General features: G+C 40.6%; 1 protein-coding gene across 1 annotated transcript in view; it reads right to left on the bottom strand.

The window, feature by feature from the left end:
• The window catches only part of USH2A (usherin), a 571,481-nt gene that overhangs the window by 217,700 nt on the left and 333,463 nt on the right, over positions 1–20,318 (bottom strand). The window lies entirely within an intron of this gene.

Raw genomic sequence — 20,318 nt, 5'->3', positions numbered from 1 at the left:
CATACATCCCAAAACCCAAAAGCTCTGAGACGAGAGAGAGGAGAATAGGGAATTTGCACTTGGGTATATGAGAGCAAAACTGGGCTCATTTACTGTCCAATGTTTTGAACGTGTAAAATGCTACACAGGTGATAATATGATCATCACCATCTCCCATTAAAGTCAATGTGAATTTTGCATAAAAATCAGTGGTAGGGTCACAGAAGTGTTCAAATACCACAGTGACAAGTATCTGATTAGACAGAATATCTAATAGCTGAACGGAAAGATGTAGGATTTTAAAATATCTGGAATAAAGGCAATATGAGTTGTAATTCTCAAAAGCAGTGGATCTAGTTCTCCAGTCTGAGTCCACTGCAAAACCAAAATAGAACAGATATACATATTTCAAAATAATAATAATAATACAAACAAATTCTGTTCTAGTTACACCTTTGTGAACACTCACTGGGCTCCATTCTTCTCTGTGTATGTTTAATATGCATTGTTAAAACTGAGCACATTGTTATGCTTGAAGCAGTTCTTCAAACACCACTTTCAATAGCACTTCCAACACATTCAGTTACATCCTCACACACAGTAGTAAACTCAGGCCAGCGCACACTCTGAGTGTTCTCTCTATGCAGCTATCATACGTTGATTTGGTGATTCTTACAAACATTTTGTAATTAACTTAAAGGTATTGGCCCCAAATTGCAGCCATGCCACTTTCTTGATGTCAACAGAATTGCTTGGGTGGAATTTAGGGCACAGTTTTGATTATTCCATAGCTAAAGTATTGTAAATTTACTTCCTCTTGTTTTTAACTGTTAGTCTTGCATTCCTTTTTTCAGGCTCCACTGAAGTCCAATTTATCTGTTGGCCAAATTCTGCCTCCATTACAATACCACTACGCAACACAGTGTACCTCAGGGACAGACGCTGATCTCATTTGCACTAGCGTAAATTCAAGTAACTTCACTGAAGTTAATAAATTTAATCTGGATTACACCAGTGGAACTGAGAACAGAACTATGCCAATAGACCCTATTTTACATGCTGTAATAAAGAACGCATTTTGTCTCATGCAAGAAATCTGGCCTGACAACTCTTCACATTCCACAAAAGGTACAGATAAACTTCGGCAAAAGTAGCATTATTCACCTGAGACCATCCTTATGCAACCTCACACATTCTACTCCTGCTAGAAGGGAATTGTGAATGGGGCCACTGCTTGATCTCGGTGTCTGTATATGCATCTCAAACCCCTATATGCCTCTCAATGAAGCAGTCTCTCTTTGTATTTGTGCTTTCACTACTGTGTTATGAACAACAGTGAAAGAACAGAAAACACAGTAAAGTGCAAACTCCAACTCCATATACACATACAAGCCCTAACTTATGTAGTCTACCTAAGGGCTTATCTGGGCTATGATAAAAGGTATATATTTAAAACCTGCTAGTGAAAATGTTCTCATGAATAAGTTTTAAATACCTAGTGTAGACAAAGCAAGATGTATTTGAACACATTAGACCTTCGTATTGTAACACAGGCTCCCCAAGGTTCACCTCACTCAACTAATGTGTTAAAATGTATCTTGCCCAGTCTACACTAGGATTTTTAAATGTGTTAACACCTTTCATGCTAGACTATACAAGCCCTAGATGAGCACACATAATTTCCCTGCTCACTTGTTTGCGTTCCTTATTTTTTAAATCTCTTTCCAGATAGGTAACAAGCAACAGTATCTTATTTTTAAAAATGCAGTTTAGGGGAAAAAAATCGACAAGGCAACACTTTGTTCTAAGTTGTCAGGATAACAGCATTAATACACAGTAATTATACAATTAGTTGTAACATTAAGTTCTAGTTATAGCAGAATGATTACTCGGCAATTATAAGAAGTATATAATTACTCAATAATTATGAGAAGTATGTAATTATATAACCATTCTATTCAGCTCAAAAATGAACTTGCACATTTACAATGAGTTAGACAACACGGCAATTCAGATTCTTCACTGCTTTATATATTTATAAACTGAAGAGCACCAACCATTTTCCTAACACAGACCAAGAGTTTCTTATTGCCATTCCCAGCCAAGCTACTTACAGCTACTAGCAAAAATAAAATATTAGAAAAATATTTTTAAAATGCAGGTCCTCAAATTGCTCCTGCTGGGAGTGACATACAATGTGCAGCTTTACCACTTTTCACTGCATAAACTTTGCTTTCAGTGGGCTGGAAAATGCAGCCGCATTGGTTCAGCCTGACAGAAAGTGCTATGATGATAAGCATTTCATATCACCCTATGTCATTCCTGCCTACTCTGCCTCAGCTTGGTCCTTATTTGGGAGTATAAGTAGATTGTGCATCTCTCTTTCCAGTTTTCATGTGTGTCCCTTCCTCCACCCCTCTCTTAGTTCCAATCTCAGCTTCCTACAGAGGGTGCCATATTCCACTGTGAACAATAGTTTGAGACACTGTTAAATCCTTAAGGGGAATGGTTTCACTTTGGTCAAACAGTCAGTGCCTCACAGTACCTGACATGACCAATCGCTGATGCTTCATTAGAAAAGTTCCCATCACCACCTTGCTGACATGCCCATTCTGGAGGAGCATTCCCAGGTAGGAAGAAAATAGCTTCCCCCAGAGCCTGCCAATCTTCCCCCTGAATGGCCTGCACTGCTCTCAGAGATATGAACCCCTCCACACATACATACACAGCTCTTCTTCACCATCCCAGGTTTCTCCAGGTTCCTTGATCTTACTCATTCCCAGAAGGACTTTCTTCCAGTCAGGCTCTCTCCCTTTCTCCCCAACTCTGCCTGATTCTGATCTCATTTACAGTTTTTTGCACCAACGTAACTTCACTGACTCCAATGGAGTCACTCCTCATTTACACCAGGACCAGTCCTCATGATTCTTTCCCCTCCCAGCCACCTGGATGAAGCCTGGATTTTTTCTCTCTTGACTTACTGCTGCTACCTATATTGTTACATGCGGATCATAATGATCCTGCCTTAATATAGCTCTTCCCCCATCTCTGTGTTTTATCATGTCATTATGATGATACTCAAAGACCCTCCAACTAAAGGCTACCAAAAATAAGTTTACTTTCTCACTTTCTGTTAAAAAAGAACAATATGTATCTACAAACACAGAACAGAATGCAGAACAAGAAAAAAGTAAGGTAGTAAAAACATCCTTTTATAACTTATAGACATTCCACCTGTACATCATTGTAAAAAAAGTGTAAAGCTTTACACAGCATTCTAGTTGGTGGGTGTTTCTAGCTGAAGGGTCTCTGTATCATTAGAAGTACAGTTCAAAAGGGGTTCCAAAGCAGCTGCACATCCTTTCTATTGAATACCAGTGTAAATAGGTGCATAAAATTCATGCAGCTTGGTGGTGCGTAAATTAATGCTGTCCTGGGTACATCATCCTATGGGGTTCACTAGATTGAAATAACATAAATGGGTATCCTTTTCCATTCTTGTTATAATCATTGTCACAAGAATTTTAATGCCTCATATATTCCGTAATTTTTTTCTGTGTGCTGTACTGCTCTGACCTTTTCAATATTCTGTAATTTGACTGGCTGGCCATTTCAAGTTCTCTCCTTTTTACGGCCTTATTAACTTGTGGGGAAGAGGTGAAATGGACAGCCAATCAGAATACATAATATTGCAAAGGTTACAGTAGTACAGTGTTGTACCAGCAGACACAGAATACTGTATATTAGGTATTAGCATTCTGATATCTCATTCATGTGACAAAGGTTGTAACGAGAACAGAAATGGCATAACATGAAACCATTCTCACGACTAAGACTATAATGAGAAAGGAAGTAAAATAACCCAAATACATTCTTCTAACATTCAAAAACTGTATTTTTGTAGGAATGTTTCTCTTTTAAGGTAGCCTTCCCCATCTGGATAAAAATTTATACTTTGAGGTAGAAAAGATGTTAAATTGAAAAACTGCACCCTGTACACAAAATGACAAAAGTACATTCTGTATCAAGTGGGCACACCTTCCTCAAGGAGCATTGGGTATATTTATTACTATTATTATTCAGGTCCTTGATTACTAAGGCAATAAATTTTCAATGCCAAGCAGTTTACTGAGAGTGTGGAGATCTGGGGTAAGAATTTTCGAACTAAGTTCGTTTCCACTCTCTGTGGACGTTAAAGAACCCATGATGCTTTTTCATAAGAGCACTGTTTTTTAACCTGGCTTGGCGTTCTTGGATAAAAAAAATTTCTCTCCCCACCCCTGCGGGCAGTGTGTTGTATGCTGGTTGACTGCTGTTCTCTACCCTAGAAGGGGCTACATTTTACATGTATGATATGTGAAAAGTGCTGTGAAATCATTCAAGATGAAAGGCACTCTATAAAAATAAAGTACTTATGCTCACATACATATTTAATACTAGATTGTTTCCTTTTAACATTATGTTAGCGTCCCGGAAAATATGGTGTTTTTGTCACATTCTAGTCACAAAGACAAGATAACAAATATTTTCTACTCCTGTACTTCAGAAGGCACCTTATTTGGTGAGACGGAGTTTAAGGCTGTTTCATGTTCTGAAACATGATTTCTGACTTCTACTGTTCTTATATAGGGCCAGATTCTGATATCCTTACTTACACTTAGTAGAATCTTGCTCCACAAATACTCACATTGACTTCAGTGGGACTGCTCATGCTGTAAGGTGCTATTGAATGAGTTACAGTATCATAGAACTTTCATCTGAGGATCTCAAAGCACTACACAAACATTATCTAATGAACCTGCAGAACACCCTATGCTTATTTTTATACCTATTTTACATGTGGGCAAACAGGGATACTGAGGTTAAGTGTCTTACCTCAAGTCACAAAAACAGTAAGTGGCAGAACTGGGAACTGACTCCAGCTGTTCTCATGACCAGACTACCGGTTTAACTACTAGCTAACACTGCCTCCTTATGTACCTACAGCAAAAAAAAAAAAAAAAATTTCCCCCTGAAATTTTGGATTGATGAATACTGGACCCAAATTGTATTTAGACTTCAATATAAATTATTTCTGAATAGAAAGAATATGAAGAGCCAAATAACAATACAGGATTCAAGCCCTCCACCCTTCCCATGAAGGAAAATCTAAAACTCCACAAAACCTCCTTCTCTTCTCACAATCCCACACCTTCAACCTCAACAACTTAATCTTCCAGAACGATGTCCTGCCTTACCAGTTAGCCACCCGCCTCCTTACCCTCATGTCTTCATTTGATTACAAACCCTGTATCAACTCCCTCCCTTCACAGAAATAATCACTCAATTCACCTTGCCTTTACTCAACACTTCTCTCTCTCTCTCTCTCTGATCATTTAATGTCCATGTTACCATTTTCTAACCTCCTTCAACACGGCTTTCCAACCCTCATCAACTCTCTCCCCACTTGGCCCTTCCACAACCTCCAATCCATTGAAGTCCATGGCTTCTCGACTGCTCTCAGACCCCTTTGCCCTGTTTTCTCTCCTCTGATGTTTCAGTTATTGATTCCCCTCCCTCTCCTCTCTTTTTGTCCCTCTCCATGACCAAAAAGTCCATCCCTCCAACCCCAGGTGTGCCCAAACTTGTATTTCTCTCTATTTCTGGTTCTGTGCCCCGAACACCTCTGGAAAAAGTCCTGTGACCATAGAGACTCCCTCCACTACAAGTTTCTTCTATCTTCCATTGATTCTGCCATATTGTCCAGCACTCATGAATTCCATTCCCAAAGCCCCAGCTGCATATTTACTGCCACCTAAAATCCTCCCTCCACCACTCTCTCCTCCCCTTATGTTTCTAGTATAGTATTTAGAATTAAAAACAAAAGACACTACAGATTGATTTTATGCCATTAAGAAAGCATATTATATTTCCCCCCATTTTTATTTGGGCGGATATCACATACTACTAATTGTTTTTTCAGTGTCTTCCCAATTACCATAACTATTTTTAAAGTGTGAGTTTTCTGTTTTTCAGTTTGAGTTATTGTTCCTCTTTTCAACAAATTGTTATTTTTCCAGATGAGTGCACTGCCACCTTTGTCTCAATCAACTGAGCAGCTATTTGTTCCTCTGCTCTTGGAGTTGGCAGATGTGTTGTTCTTACACATAGATCATGGTCTCAAGCCTTGAAACTGTGCTCTGTAATTGAGAGTCTCTCTTATCATAGGCTACCCTTATTCCCATTTTGAGGGCCTGGAGACGGTTGCTGGATGTTATGAGAGCTCCTTATAAAAGATGGGTAGCTCAACGTTAACTGTGATAAAATGGCAAATCCAACTACCGCTATCAATCCCAAATGAGCATCTACTCTTATTAATAATGAATAGCTCCCAACTTTTGTATGATCCTTGAACTGAAAGCACTTTTCCTTTTTTTTTTTTTTACACTTTTCCATGATAATTAAAACATGTTACAGTTTTAAAAATGAAAGGTACAGAATATTTAAAGAATAAAGAGAAAGGGCATATGGCCCCTCACAGCAGAGGACTCAGAGTCTAAACTCTTGAGTTCCATTCCTGAACACAGCATTCAGTCTCTCTCTGATTTAGTTTCCCCCTCTGTCAATTGAGGCTAATACTACTTACCTATCTGAGAGGGCTGTGGTGATCAATAAGGTTTGTGAAGTACTTTCAGAGCCCCAAACAAAGAGCCCTTGTAAAGGGAAAATATTATCATCAATGCATGAAAATTCCTGCTTATTCTTATCAGTACAAACAAGTCTAAATCCTAACGTGGCAAATGGGAAGGGGCATGTCTTTATTTGCTCACTCCTTTTTATGGACTAGACTGGGGCGGGCAAACTTTTTGGCCTGAGGGCCACATCGGGTTTCCAAAATTGTATGGAGGGCGGTTAGGGGAGGCTGTGTCTCCCCAAACAGCCAGGCATGGCCCAGCCCCCACCTCCTATCCAATCTCTCCCCCCCGCCCCGCTTCTCGCCCCAACGGCTCCCCCAGGACTCCTGCCCCATCCAACCCTCCCTGTCCCCTGACAGCCCCTCTGGGACTCCTACCCCATCCACCACTTCCTGCTCCCTGTCCCCTGACCACCCCAGGACCCCCAACCCTGACTGTCCCCTGCCGCCCCATCCAACCCCACCTTTCATTCCTGACTTGCCCCCCGGGACCTCTGCCCCATCTAACCACCCCTTCTCTCTGTCCTGACTGCCCCTGGAACCCCTGCCCCTGACTGCCTCCCGCCGCCCCATCCAACCCCCACTCCTTCCTGACTGCCCCCTCGGGACCCCTGCCCCATCCAACCCCCCTGTGCCCTGCCCTCTGACCGCCCCAACCCCTATCCACACCCCCACTCCCTGACCACCACCCCCAACTTCCCAGCCCTCTATCCAACCCCCCCCCCCGGCTCCTTTCCCCCTTACCGTGCTGCCTGGAGCACTGGTGGCTGCGGCAGGTCTGCAACTGTGCTGTCCGGCTGCCAGAGTGCTGCGCTGGCGACGCGGCATGCTGAGGCTGCGGGGGAGAGGGAACAGAAGGGCGGGAGACTAGCCTCCCGGGCCAGGAGCTCAGGGGTCGGGCAGGAGGGTCCCGCGGGCTGGATGTGGCCCGCAGGCCGTAGTTTGTCCACCTCTGGACTAGACTGTGGGCAGAATTCCCAGGCTAGTCTAAGGATGAAGTGCCAAAGCAGGAGCTCCTGGAGGAAACATGCCTCAGGCCAGCACATGGGTTTCAGGGGGGAACCAACTGTTTAGAATGAAACATGTACCTGTTCCTTCATCAGCCTGCTTTGCTAGCTGGTGCAGGGAAGTAAGGATCATGGCTACCGGAGGTGAGCAAAGTCCTTACACTCAATGGATGACTACGATTTGGGCCTATCCCCAGTTCAAGGTGGGAGAAAGTTCCTTGGACACTCTTGCCTACTTCTTGCTCATCCAACTGAGTCACAAGAGTCTTGCCAGTGAAAAACCTGTGTGTTCACACCCTAACTTTCCTTGGCTGTTTGTAAGTGGAAATATCTGTCAGGGAAGAGAAAGTTCTCCTCTTTGAACGAACCATTTACTACTTTCTTACTGTCATTTAAACCATCTACACCCCTTGCACCTGAGCCTCTCACATTACTAAGAGCTTCTATTTCTTACAGTACAGCAAGAAGAGTGCTGAAGCTACTGCATAAGGACATCCATTATTGTTATTTAGTATTTCTACTGCAGTCACATCTAGGGGCACCAATCAAGAAAGACGGCCTCATTGTGCTAGGCACTGTACATACACACCATGAAAACACAGACCTGACCTAAAGAGCTCATGATCCAGCTTTTTGTTTCCAACATGCAGAGTTTAGCTAATAGTGGGGTGCACGATAACCAGGAACAAAAATTCCTGCAGTGCCTACATTAGCATTTAGAATGGTGTTAGTTAACTGAGAATCAATTAATTCAAATTAAAACGGGAGTAAAAAACCTCCGGTCTTGAAAGACCCCTAGAGTGGGATGAGTATAAAATTGCAGTACTACTAACTGGTATGTAACCTATTGCATAAATCCGCCCCTGTACCAGATGGCCAAAGGATACCTAATGTAATGCCAATTTTTAAAAAGGTTCCAGAGGTGATCCTGGCAATTACTGGCCAGTGAGCTAACATCAGTACCATGCATATTGGTTGAAACTATAATAAAGAATAGAATTATCATAAATGAACATGATATGTTGGGAAAGTCAACAGGGCTTTTGTAAAGTGAAATCATGCCTTGTGAAACTATTAGAATTCTTTGAGGGTGTCAACAAGCATGTGGGAAAGGGTGATCCAGTTGATCCACTGTACTTGGACTCTCAGACAGGTTTTGTCAAGGTCTGTAGCAGGGTTGCTGGATCAGTCAGCAGGCCTTTAGACGCCGACCTCAGTTTCTCTTTTCTCCCAGTGTGTCCAAGACCCTGGATGGGGTTCAACCGAGTCAATTTCCTTGGCAGTAAACCCCTGGCCTTGCCTGTCACAGTGCTAGGCGTAGGGAATCTGAGGTGAGAAGGGGGACTCTGGTCCTCCTGCTCCTCTGGGTCCCAGCCCATTGCCCTAAAAATGTGACAGCACGGGCTGGCCTATGTATGGCCCACCTCCTGTTCTCCTTCCCCGGGCTACTTCCTACCCCATCCGATGTCTCAGCTTGGGGCATGGCTGGTGTCTGAGTATAGTGCTTTGCTCTAAATCCTTGGAGTCTCAGAGCTGATGCTGGCAACCTCTACCTCTGGCATGATGTCTCAAAGAAATATGGGAAAGACTCACATCCAGACCTCCTGAGTAAGAGCTCTTTCTCCTCCAGTCTCAGGGCAGTGCTCATCCTGGAAATGTTTTCTCTAGTCCTCCTGTCTGGGCTTCTGGAGCTCTTTTTTATACTGCTCTTTTCCCCAGGAGCATGCTTGCCAGTATCTGAGGGGCAGAGCTTTCCAGGCCCAGTACTGCTCCAGTTTTTCCCCTGCCACAGCCAGAGAGAGGAGTCTGTAAACCCCATAATAAGGTCCCACAGCAAAGGCTCTTAGGCAAAGTAAGAAGTCATGGGATTAGAGGGAAGATCCTCTCATGGATCAGTAACTGATTAAAAAATAGGAAAGAAAGGGTAGGCATAAATGGTCAGTTTTCACAGTGAAGAGAGGTAAACAGCAGGGACCCCAAGGATCAGTTTTGGAAACAGTGCTGTTCAACATATTCATAAGTGATCTGGAAAAGAGGGTAAGAACAGTGAGGTGAAAACATCTGCAGATGATGCAAAATTATTCAAGATAGTTAAGTCCAAATCTGACTGCAAAGAGTTACTGAGGGATCTCACAAAACTGGGTGACTGGGAAACAAAATGGCAGATGAAATTCAATATTGATAAGTGCAAAGAAATTCACATTGGAAAACCTAATCCCATCTATACGTGCAAAATGATGGGGTCTATATTAGCTGTTACTACTCAAGAAAGAGCTCTTGGAGTCCTCATGGATAGTTCTCTGAAAATATCTGCTTAATGTGCAGCATCAGTCAAAAAAGCAAACAAAATGTTAGAAACTATTGGGAAAGAGATAGATAATAAGACAGAAAATATCATGATGCCCCTATATAAATTCATGGTACACCCATGCCTTGAATACTGCATGCAGTTCTGGTTGCTCCATCTCAGAAAAAGATCTATTCAAATCAGAAGTAGTACGAAGAAGGGCAACAAAATGATTAGGGGCAAGGGGCAAATCTCTGTCCAAGAAGAGATTTAAAAAACCAGACTCTTTAGCTTAGAAAAGACATCACTAAGGGACGATAAGATAGCAGTCTATAAAATAATGAATGGTGTAGAGAAAGTAAATAAGGAAGTGTTATTTACCCCTTAAGAACTCAGGGTCACCCAATGAGGAAGTAGTATTTCCTTATGTTTGTTTTTAATCCACTGCCTATTAAGTAGATTAAAAACAAACATAAGGAAATACTACTTCCCACAATGCACAGTCAACCTGTGGAATTGCCAAGGGATATTGTGAGGCCAAAAGTATAACTGGGTTAAAAAAAGAATTAGAGAAGCTCATGGAGGATAGGTCCATCAATGGCTATTAGCCAAGATGGTCAGAGATTCAACCCAATGCTCTGGGTATCCCTAAACCTCTGATTTCCAGAAGCTGGGGTTGGATGACAGGGGATGGATCACTGGATGACAGGGGATGGATCACAGGGGATGGATCACTGTTCTGTTCACTCCCTCTGAAGCATCTGGCATTGGCCACTGTCAGAAGACAGGAAACTGGGCTAGATGGACCAATGGTCCGACCCTGCATGGCTGTTCTTATGGGAGGTTGCAGGTCTCCCAGAAACCTGTGCAGGGGAGAGGAAAATCTGTCTGCCCTGTGCATAAGTTGGTGGGTACAACCAGCACCATGATGCTCACTGGGCTGTGATGTTAGCAGGATACCTGCATGGAATACAGTCTCTCTCAGGAGAACCCAAAATGTATATAAATGACTCTAAAGAAGCAAATAATAAAAATGTTTACATCATCTGTGATGTTGTACTGACAATATAGCTTATAACCATAGATTTCATCTATTTTGTTTGGGGTTTTATAGATGAGCCATGAGGTCTTGTAAATTTCCTCTCTATTTCAGGAGAAAGCTTATAGAATAAAAATATTTATAAGCAGTTAGGTTTACAAACATCAAGTCTTTATCTTTTAATGTCTCTGTCATCCTTCCTATAAGAAGCATCAGTACATAAATGGAGATTATTATCTGGTTTCTAAATCTGTGTTCATAATTCATGGCTGCCAATATGAATTTTCAGTTCTCGAGGGACGCTATCAGAAAGAGACTAGCTAAAGAGCACTGAGCAGGACTGGGGGTCTCAAATCCATAATCAAATATCTAGATTGATTGTGTCACTTGCACTTGTATTGATTTCAATTGGAAGAGCTGACCCAAGGGAATAATAACAATGGGGAATAAAACTGATTTAGGAGAACAAAATAAATCCTTCTGTGAGTGGTAATGAATTGGTACTACTTAACCCTTTCAATCACAGAGTGAAAACACTATTTATTTTTTCAGAATGCTGAGCTAGCCAAAAGAAGTCGTATCAAAAATGCCAATACTGTCAAATGCCATTACACTAAGTTGTAATGCTCTAGAAGGAATGAAGTTCTAAGCTTGATCTAGGATTTTTATTTGACATAAAACATATTTATGGCTTTTCCAGTCAACCTTACATGTGACATCATAAATGATGCAGCTGTAGATCCAAAGTACCACAAAATCACTCAAGAGGACATTTATTGTACTTATTCAAGTGATTTGGAAGATATGTGAGAATCAGAAACAGAACTAAATAATGTATCTTTTTAGCTTATTTAATTATTGTGACAAAAGCTAGGTAAAAATCATATGAATAGCATTATTTAGTTTGTTGTACACCATATCTACCAAAGAACACCGATCCTGAACTCTAGGTACTTTTGACATAATATAAAAAGTTACATATTCAATCCAAGTCCAATTTGATTCCCATCATATAACCCAGATAAAAACTAATAATAAAAATAAAAGAAATATCCCACCAAGTTTTGCCCCAGCCCCCGCAAAGCCAGTCCTCATCTTACTTCCCCCTTCCCTGAGAAAATAGATGGCCTTTGCTACATTCTCTGGAGGTCAGAAGACTTGTTCTGGACAAACACATAAGATCATCCAAACTTATTTACCTCATCTGTTAGGGCTCTGATCTGTTATGTATTGTTGCCGGAGTGGACTGGGTTGCATACACAATAGTCACTCATTGGAAGTATGTGCTGGGTTGCCTTTCATTTCATAACTGGGCACAGGAAATAGTTGGCTTTCAGCAACAACTTAGAAGCATGTAAGAAATAAGATAAAGCAGAGGAAGTCTGCTTCATTTTGCATTCTTCCTTTAGTTGCTTTTTCTGCTACATGATTAATGATATTTCTCAAAATTCTCTTCATTTTGAGAGTCATAACTCATGTTAGTCTTTAAGGTACCAATTTGATGTGTCCTCAATTATTTCTGAAAATTATTTACCTCAGGAAAAAAAGAATAATGAAACTGAATTTATGGGAAGTGTTATTAATATTTAAGGAATGAATACTTTTGTAGGAAGAGCACTGAGAACATTTTCAGTCTTGTGCATGAATACTTTATTGTGACCGCCATTTTCAGTTATTGTCTACATTGCTTCCTGCATTTGGGCTTTGACAGGTTGAAAGGCACCTACACCATGAATTTGGTCCTGAGAGTCTTGCTGAGAATTGAAGACTGTAAATAATATAAAGCAACCAAAAGCCAGCCTTCCTCAGTGCACAGTTCACCAAATCTATCTAGAGCAATAACATAGGTTGGTAGTACTGTTTACTATTGAAACATCTGAAGCATCTAGTCTGGTCTGCCATCCAATTACTGATCAGGCCTGTGTCTTCTTAGCTTGCAAGAGCAGATGAAGACATACCTAAAAGTGGTAGGGCATATCGTTGTGTACCTGCACTACAATATGGTAGCAGTGAAGCTGCACATGGCACACTGAGCAGAAGCAGACTGGTTAACTATGGAAAAAAAGAACTATGCAAAATGAAGGAGAAAAAGATCTTGAAAACAATATTAGTTGTAGTATGACACTGGGGTCTTCTACAGAACCATGAAACACAAAACCATGGTCCACTGTAGAAGGGATATAAGAGAAGTTAAAGAAAGGACGTTTTCCTTGTATTGTCTGCAATAAAGCCATACACTGCATGAAACAGGAAAGAAAAGAATATCTGATGTTGAAGGAAAACCTGTTTGTACTTAGCTTATTGTGAAACTGTTCAAGGACTATTCAGCCATGAATAAACATTGTCCAGTAATTCTGCTAATGAGCATGTAAAACCTGGAGTTTTCTGTGGTGTAAATTCTGGTCACATAAATCAGAGTTTAAATAGTGCATTCCTCTGCGTTGAACTTGCCTTCAAGTCCTGTACACATATACTGATATAACATGCATATTCGGATCATTCACCACCCCCCATCTTTAGGACTTGTATATAATTTCAATTTCATTTAATAATAATATTTAACAGTTACATAGTACTTTACATTTTCAAGTGCTGTACAAACATTAACCAATTAATCCTCACAACACTCCTGGGAGGTAGATAAGTATTATTTTCCTACCTTTAGAGACAGGGAGACAGTTACAGAGAGGTTAAATGACTTATCCCAGGTCAGAGAGTAAATCAGTAGCATGACTGAGATTGAACTTAATCCACTAGAGCCCACTGCATTTTTCACGAGCATTTGGAGACACCAAAAGTATACCATACATGCAATTTGCTAGACTATTTTAAAAAATAAATAACTTGGAGCTGCAGAACCTCTACCACTCAATACAATAGTGTATCAAAATACAATGGGCTAGGGCCTCAGATGATGTAAATGTATATCTACTGACTTAAATGGAAGTGCCTCAATTTACACTAGCAGAGAATCTGGCTAATGTGAATTCATTTCTGAGTTGTCTCATTATCCTAAGGTGTTATGACAACACAATAATGCCTCTGATTGAAACAGGGTTAAAATGTATTTAGTGATACATCACACAAGTAACAGAGAAGTTAAGTCACGCTGCGATCACCCTAATTTCATTTACTCATATTGGACTCTCTTTCTTTCTTTCAAGTTCAAGGCTTTTCTCTACCTTTCCCCAAGCTGTCATCTCAAGGTGGGTAATATTATTCTCAGTGGTACAGAATTTAATGTGCATACCAAAGAAATCAAGAAGCCTTACTACAGAATTTAGGTCCAATGTGTTGTAGAATATATGGAGCCCTGACTACCAGACAGGGATAAATTACTGAAGGAACGTTGTGGTGGCTTTTTTTATACTTAATGTGCTATTGCGAGCACAGGAGTATGTGAGGTAATAAACTTCTTTTGTGAGTAACTAAACACTGGAATCAAGCTGAGGCACTTGATTCAAGAAACCACAGAAAGATAAATGGAACACTGATATTTATTTTTTTGGAGAAGATTTCAAATTTCTGTGATGCGGTCTTCTTGAATCTTTTATTTACATCATAAGTGCAGTTTCTGTAGGTGAGTAACTGTTTCAAGAGTGGCCTAAAAAGTGAATAATTATTAGTGGGCTGGTTAAAAAAGGAATAATTGTTTGAGCGAATGGGATGTTTTGAAAATGAGTGATGTGATTTGATTATATATATCGGGAAAATCTACAATGTATGATGTCCTGAAATTAAAGAGAGTAGAGGTCTTTGTGGCAAAACGAACAAACCAATCAATCCTCAAAGTAATGCAAGCTAATACACTGTGCACTTGAGCTTACAATTAAAAATTATACATTCAGTTGCAACAGTTATGAATGCAAATGGACATTCAGACATCTAAATATGCATTTGAATGCACAGTCACAATTTAGATTATTGTATACACAAGTGGGTCTCCATCCACAGTAAATTTGACCCATTGTGTGTAAATTAGACCCTTTTTTTTGCCATTTCTGAGAGGATAAATGAGAGGATTGATTTTTCTAGGAGTTGATTGGCTGAAATCCTTTTCTTGTCATATATAAGGGGAAAGTACTCACCCTTGTAATTCTGCTTTTTTGAAGACGTCATCTCACAGGAGTCTCACTCTTGGGCCTCAAACCTTCAATAGGTTGGGAACTCCCATAATTTAAGAGATGAGCGTTGTTACCACATGTCAGCAGGTGGCACATTCCATTCTATGTGAATGGAAAAACCCGCTTTTGCCACCAACCATCTGTCCCTCTTTCTGAGCAAGAGGTTCAAGTTTTAACCTGTTCATATCTACATTCACCATCTATGGCCTGTTTCAAAAGTGTGCCTAAGCACTGAATCAGGAACCTAGTGGGAAAGGGGAAGCTTCTCCTAGAAGCTGCGTTAATAGAGAACCAATTTACTCAACCAGATTTTTTAAAATTTCTTCAACAAATGCCAAAGTTAAAACAAAAATTGAAACTTGACAATACCCCAGTGGATAAAGGGAAACATGAAACATAGTACTTAAATTATATGTAACCCTATGGATACAGAAAAACACATCTTGGTTGCAAGATCCGCAGGCTTGAAGGGGAGTGAGAATCCTATGGGAGTGAGAATCCTATGGGAGACTGCCAAACAAACAGAGTTACAAGGTTCGTAATTACCTCTCTTTAAGGATACCAGAAGAACATCAGAGCTTAAAAGTAGCGTGAGGGATGTCTAACAAAAAGCACTACAAAAAGCAGTGGAAAATAATATAGCAAGGACTATATCTCCACTTTGACTTAAGCGATGTAACAAACATGGAGGTTAGGACCATGCTGAAGCCACCCACAAAAGGGCCACTGTGGGTCAGAGCTCTGACTAAGTCAAACTTGTTGCCAAATGAATCCAAATACACATGGGGCTAGAGCTCTGGCCCACCTATGGACCCTTGCAAGGGTCCATAGGTGGGCCAGAGCTCTAGCCCCATGTGTATTTGGCCCCATGCGGGGCCCCACATTTATGGCCCCATGTGTATTTTGGTGGTGCAAAAGGGCCATAAATCCAGTTTAATCAGCCAGATGATGATTTCCTGTTGCAGCTCCTGCCTTAGGGCCATTGCTAGGAGAAGAGGGTCATGGCTGACATGTCAATTGCCCTGGCTTTTCCCAGCTGCCAGGTGGTTCAACGAGGGCGCCAGCAGCCAGGTGTGATTTGCCCTAAGTTGCACTGGGTCAACTCAGCTTTGCTCCCTTGCCCTCTTGAGTCCTATGCAAAGAGAATCTGGGCTGGACCCAAAGCCTTAATCTTTCATCAAGACAGACAAACAGGTAATCAAGCAGTCCTTGCGGGGCACTTAAAGAGATCAACATAGAACTGGAGTACTTGTGGCACCTTAGAGACTAACCAATTTATTTGAGCATAAGCTTTCGTGAGCTACAGCTCACTTCATCGGATGCATACTGTGGAAAGTGTAGAAGATCTTATTATATACACACAAAGCATGATATCTATCATATCTATTCAGGGGACACCATCACAGGGCCTAATAACATCAGCCACACTATCAGAGGCTCGTTCACCTGCACATCCACCAATGTGATATATGCCATCATGTGCCAGCAATGCCCCTCGGCCATGTACATTGGTCAAACTGGACAGTCTCTACGTAAAAGAGTAAATGGACACAAATCAGATGTCAAGAATTATAACATTCATAAACCAGTCGGAGAACACTTCAATCTCTCTGGTCACGTGATTACAGACATGAAAGTCGCTATTTTACAACAAAAAAACTTCAAATCCAGACTCCAGCGAGAAACTGCTGAATTGGAATTCATTTGCAAATTGGATACAATTAACTTAGGCTTGAATAGAGACTGGGAGTGGCTTAGTCATTATGCAAGGTAGCCTATTTCCCCTTGTTTTTTCCTACCCTCCCCCCCCAGATGTTCTTGTTAAACCCTGGATTTGTGCTGGAAATGGCCCAACTTGATTATCATACACATTGTAAGGAGAGTGATCACTTTAGATAAGCTATTACCAGCAGGAGAGTGGGGTGGGAGGAGGTATTTTTTCATGCTTTGTGCGTATATAATAAGATCTTCTACACTTTCCACAGTATGCATCCGATGAAGTGAGCTGTAGTTCATGAAAGCTTATGCTCAAATAAACTGGTTAGTCTCTAAGGTGCCACAAGTACTCCTTTTCTTTTTGCGAATACAGTCTAACACGGCTGCTACTCTAAAAGCAACATAGAACTGAATATCTCCTGCCTTAGATATTGCATTTGCAATACAAAGTCCTATTACAGATTTCTCCAAAGGAGGCAGCAGATCTTGAACAACTTTTTCCAAGACACCTCTAGTTTGCTTCAAGATATGTCTCTGTAATTCTATGCTATCATGAAACAGGTTGTCAGGAAGATGGCTTTAGAGTTGCGACAGAACCCAGGATCTGTATAATCACTTGTAGTCAGATTTGCAGTTTAATAGGAACAAGTATTTGTTTGGAAACCATACCCATGTAGATCAGAATGGTGTAACAGGCTCATCAAAACTTCCTTCTCAGTTTGTTCAAGCCCTAGCAACGAGAGGTATAGTCAGAAAGACACATAAAAGCCTCCGTGCTGTTTGCTAGAGAAGGCTACTATGGTTACAGAAAAGTCTCTCTTAGCCCTGGTCCACACTACAAACTTATGTTGGTATAACAACATTGCTCAATGGATTTTTGCTATACCAGCCTAATCCCTGATGTTGACAGCATTATGTCGATGGGAGGGCTTCTCCCCTCACCATATCTACTGCCTCTCAGGGAGGTGATCTACTGATGCCAACGGGAGAAGCTCTCCCATCAGCATAGATAGTGTCTTCCCCAAGTGCTACAGCTGCAGCGCTGTAAGTGTAGACATGCCCTTAGATGCGATGGAACAGCATAGTCAAACTGTGAAAAGATCCAACCTTAGCATTTTCTTTTGCCAGAAAATCCAAAGCAGCACTTCCGGATCTGTGATCTACATCTGTAGTTCCACAATGACCATGTTAGTCTGTTTATGATAGAATTTTCCCCTCCTTACCAACTTGGCTATTAGTGGATGGTGACGAGGGTCTTAACTGCTTCCTAAGACCTGTACCCTACTGATATGTAAACAACAAAAAATAGGAGGCCAGCTTCCTGACACCATTGGAGCCCTTTGGTACTGACAAACCAGGAAATTCCATACAAATTTATATTAAGTGAATTTCTTGGTTGTATGATTAAGCACTCAAAAGTCAGGAAATGCCAAAGTTAAGATTGCCTATGCAACCTTAACTCACTCTTTTGTGCTTTTGCATTACCATGCAGTCCTTAATTACAAAATCACATACTATTTCCTAAATAATATTACAATTTCTTTATAACTTCTGTGGGTAATTTTAAAGGGGATCATTTGTCCCCATACCAAGAACACTGTATATGATTAAATACAGTTTATTATAGCAAGGAAATAACCAATAAGCCATTAGGCAGTTTAATATCCTTTAAACTCCAGAGTAGCAAAGTTATTAGAAATATATCGCTAGATGGAAAATTAGCAAGATGGTATCTTAAATAATGATGTATGATAGTCACTTTTTTGTGGAGAATCAGGTGTATATCAAGCAGACAGATACAGATGTGTGTATGAAATTCAAAAGGTTTTGGATGGAATAAAACAGCAGCTGAGCCTAGGGACAACTACAAAATATTCAGCATGAAGATCAGCTGGCGCCTTCAAAAATGTTGGGATAACAGGTTCATGACACAGAAAGTGTTAAGATTACATGTTATTTAAACACTTTCTATGTCACGAACCTGCTATCTCAACATACCATATGCTATAGTAGGTCACTGATAAGATAACAGCATATCAAATACAGTCTGCGGGATATACATTGGGGATGGGTTGGTAAAAAACTATATAAATTCAATGGGATATGTCTGAAAGGATCACTGCTTCATATATCGATACCCCTTGCCATACTTTGAAGCTATTTTTCATGAAGAAAGACTCCATCACTTAGTGAAGCGTATATACCATGGGCCCAACCCTTTGAGGTGCTGAATTGCTCTTGTAAAAATGCCATGAAAATGCTACATATTTGGAGGTTGATCCTGTGAGAGGCTGCACTGTTATTTACAATGAAAGACGATGGTGCTCTGCACTTCAGAAGATCAGTCCTTTGATCAAAACACATTGTGACTCATCTATAGCTACTTTTTTCGGATGCCTTTGCATGCTTAAATATTTGTTTGCTTTTCTTTAGCTTCAAGTTTTCCTTCCCAAATTTAAGACATTCTTTAAATAATGAGTGTTGTTTCTTAATGTCTAAATAAACGTAAGTAAAACCACATAGGTAATTTATATTTCATTACTGTGTTGCCAACACAGTTCTTATGATATTTGGTGTTTTTCTTAAGGCCCCAGGTCTGTATTAACGGGATTATGTGAGAATCTCAACTTTCCTTTTACAAAAAAGTAAGTTTCTAGCCCTCATGATTGCAAAGAAAAATTTAAAAACATGAGTAGAATGTATCCCAAGGACACCAAAACTAGGAGAATACCTTTCCCCTGGAAAAAAAAATACAACTTTTTAAGCTAATCTCATGATTTTTGAGGTCCTAACTCATTATTTTTTAATGTGGTTGGTAGGCATTACTGTAGTTGCATTCCATCTGTTTATAATCTTGTCTATCTGGTCTGAGTTGACCGTTTCAAGTCTGTAGAATTGGTTGGGGTTTCGTGGTATAGGACCACCAACTGCTATTAGCCAAGATGATCAGGCACGCAACCTCATGGTCTGGGTGTCCCTAACCCTCAGACTGCCAGATGCTGGGATTGGATGACAGGGGATGGACCACTCGATAATTGCCCTGTTTTGTTCATTCCCTCTGAGCATCTGGCACTGGCCACTGTCAAAGGACAGGGTACTGGGCTAGATGGACCATTGGTCTGGCCCAGTATGGCCATTCTTATGATCCCATAACTAAACACTATGATGAAATGGCTTCAAGGAGTAATTGGTAATCGCCAAAATGACTTTACTGTTCTGGGGCCACACAGCAATGTCCTGTTTCTCCCCATAATGACCATTCTTTTGGCACCTAGTAATCATACAAGCGCCCTGGAGCAGAATATATCAATGTTTCTGCTGAGTAAGAAAGGCACAAGCCTGCCCATACATGGGATCAGATACGAGACTGTAAGAGATTCAAATTTTCAGCAGAAGCTATGGTGTGTATAATCTCTTTGAGACTATACACACCATAAGGCATTTACATAGTGTATATCCACTTATAGCAGATAAACATATATAGACACATAAA

The sequence above is a fragment of the Chelonia mydas genome, chromosome 3 (assembly GCF_015237465.2).
Source record: "Chelonia mydas isolate rCheMyd1 chromosome 3, rCheMyd1.pri.v2, whole genome shotgun sequence".
Lineage (NCBI taxonomy): Eukaryota > Metazoa > Chordata > Testudines > Cheloniidae > Chelonia > Chelonia mydas.
The sequence above is the reverse complement of the archived record's forward strand: the minus strand, read 5'-3'. Positions and strand labels throughout refer to the sequence as shown.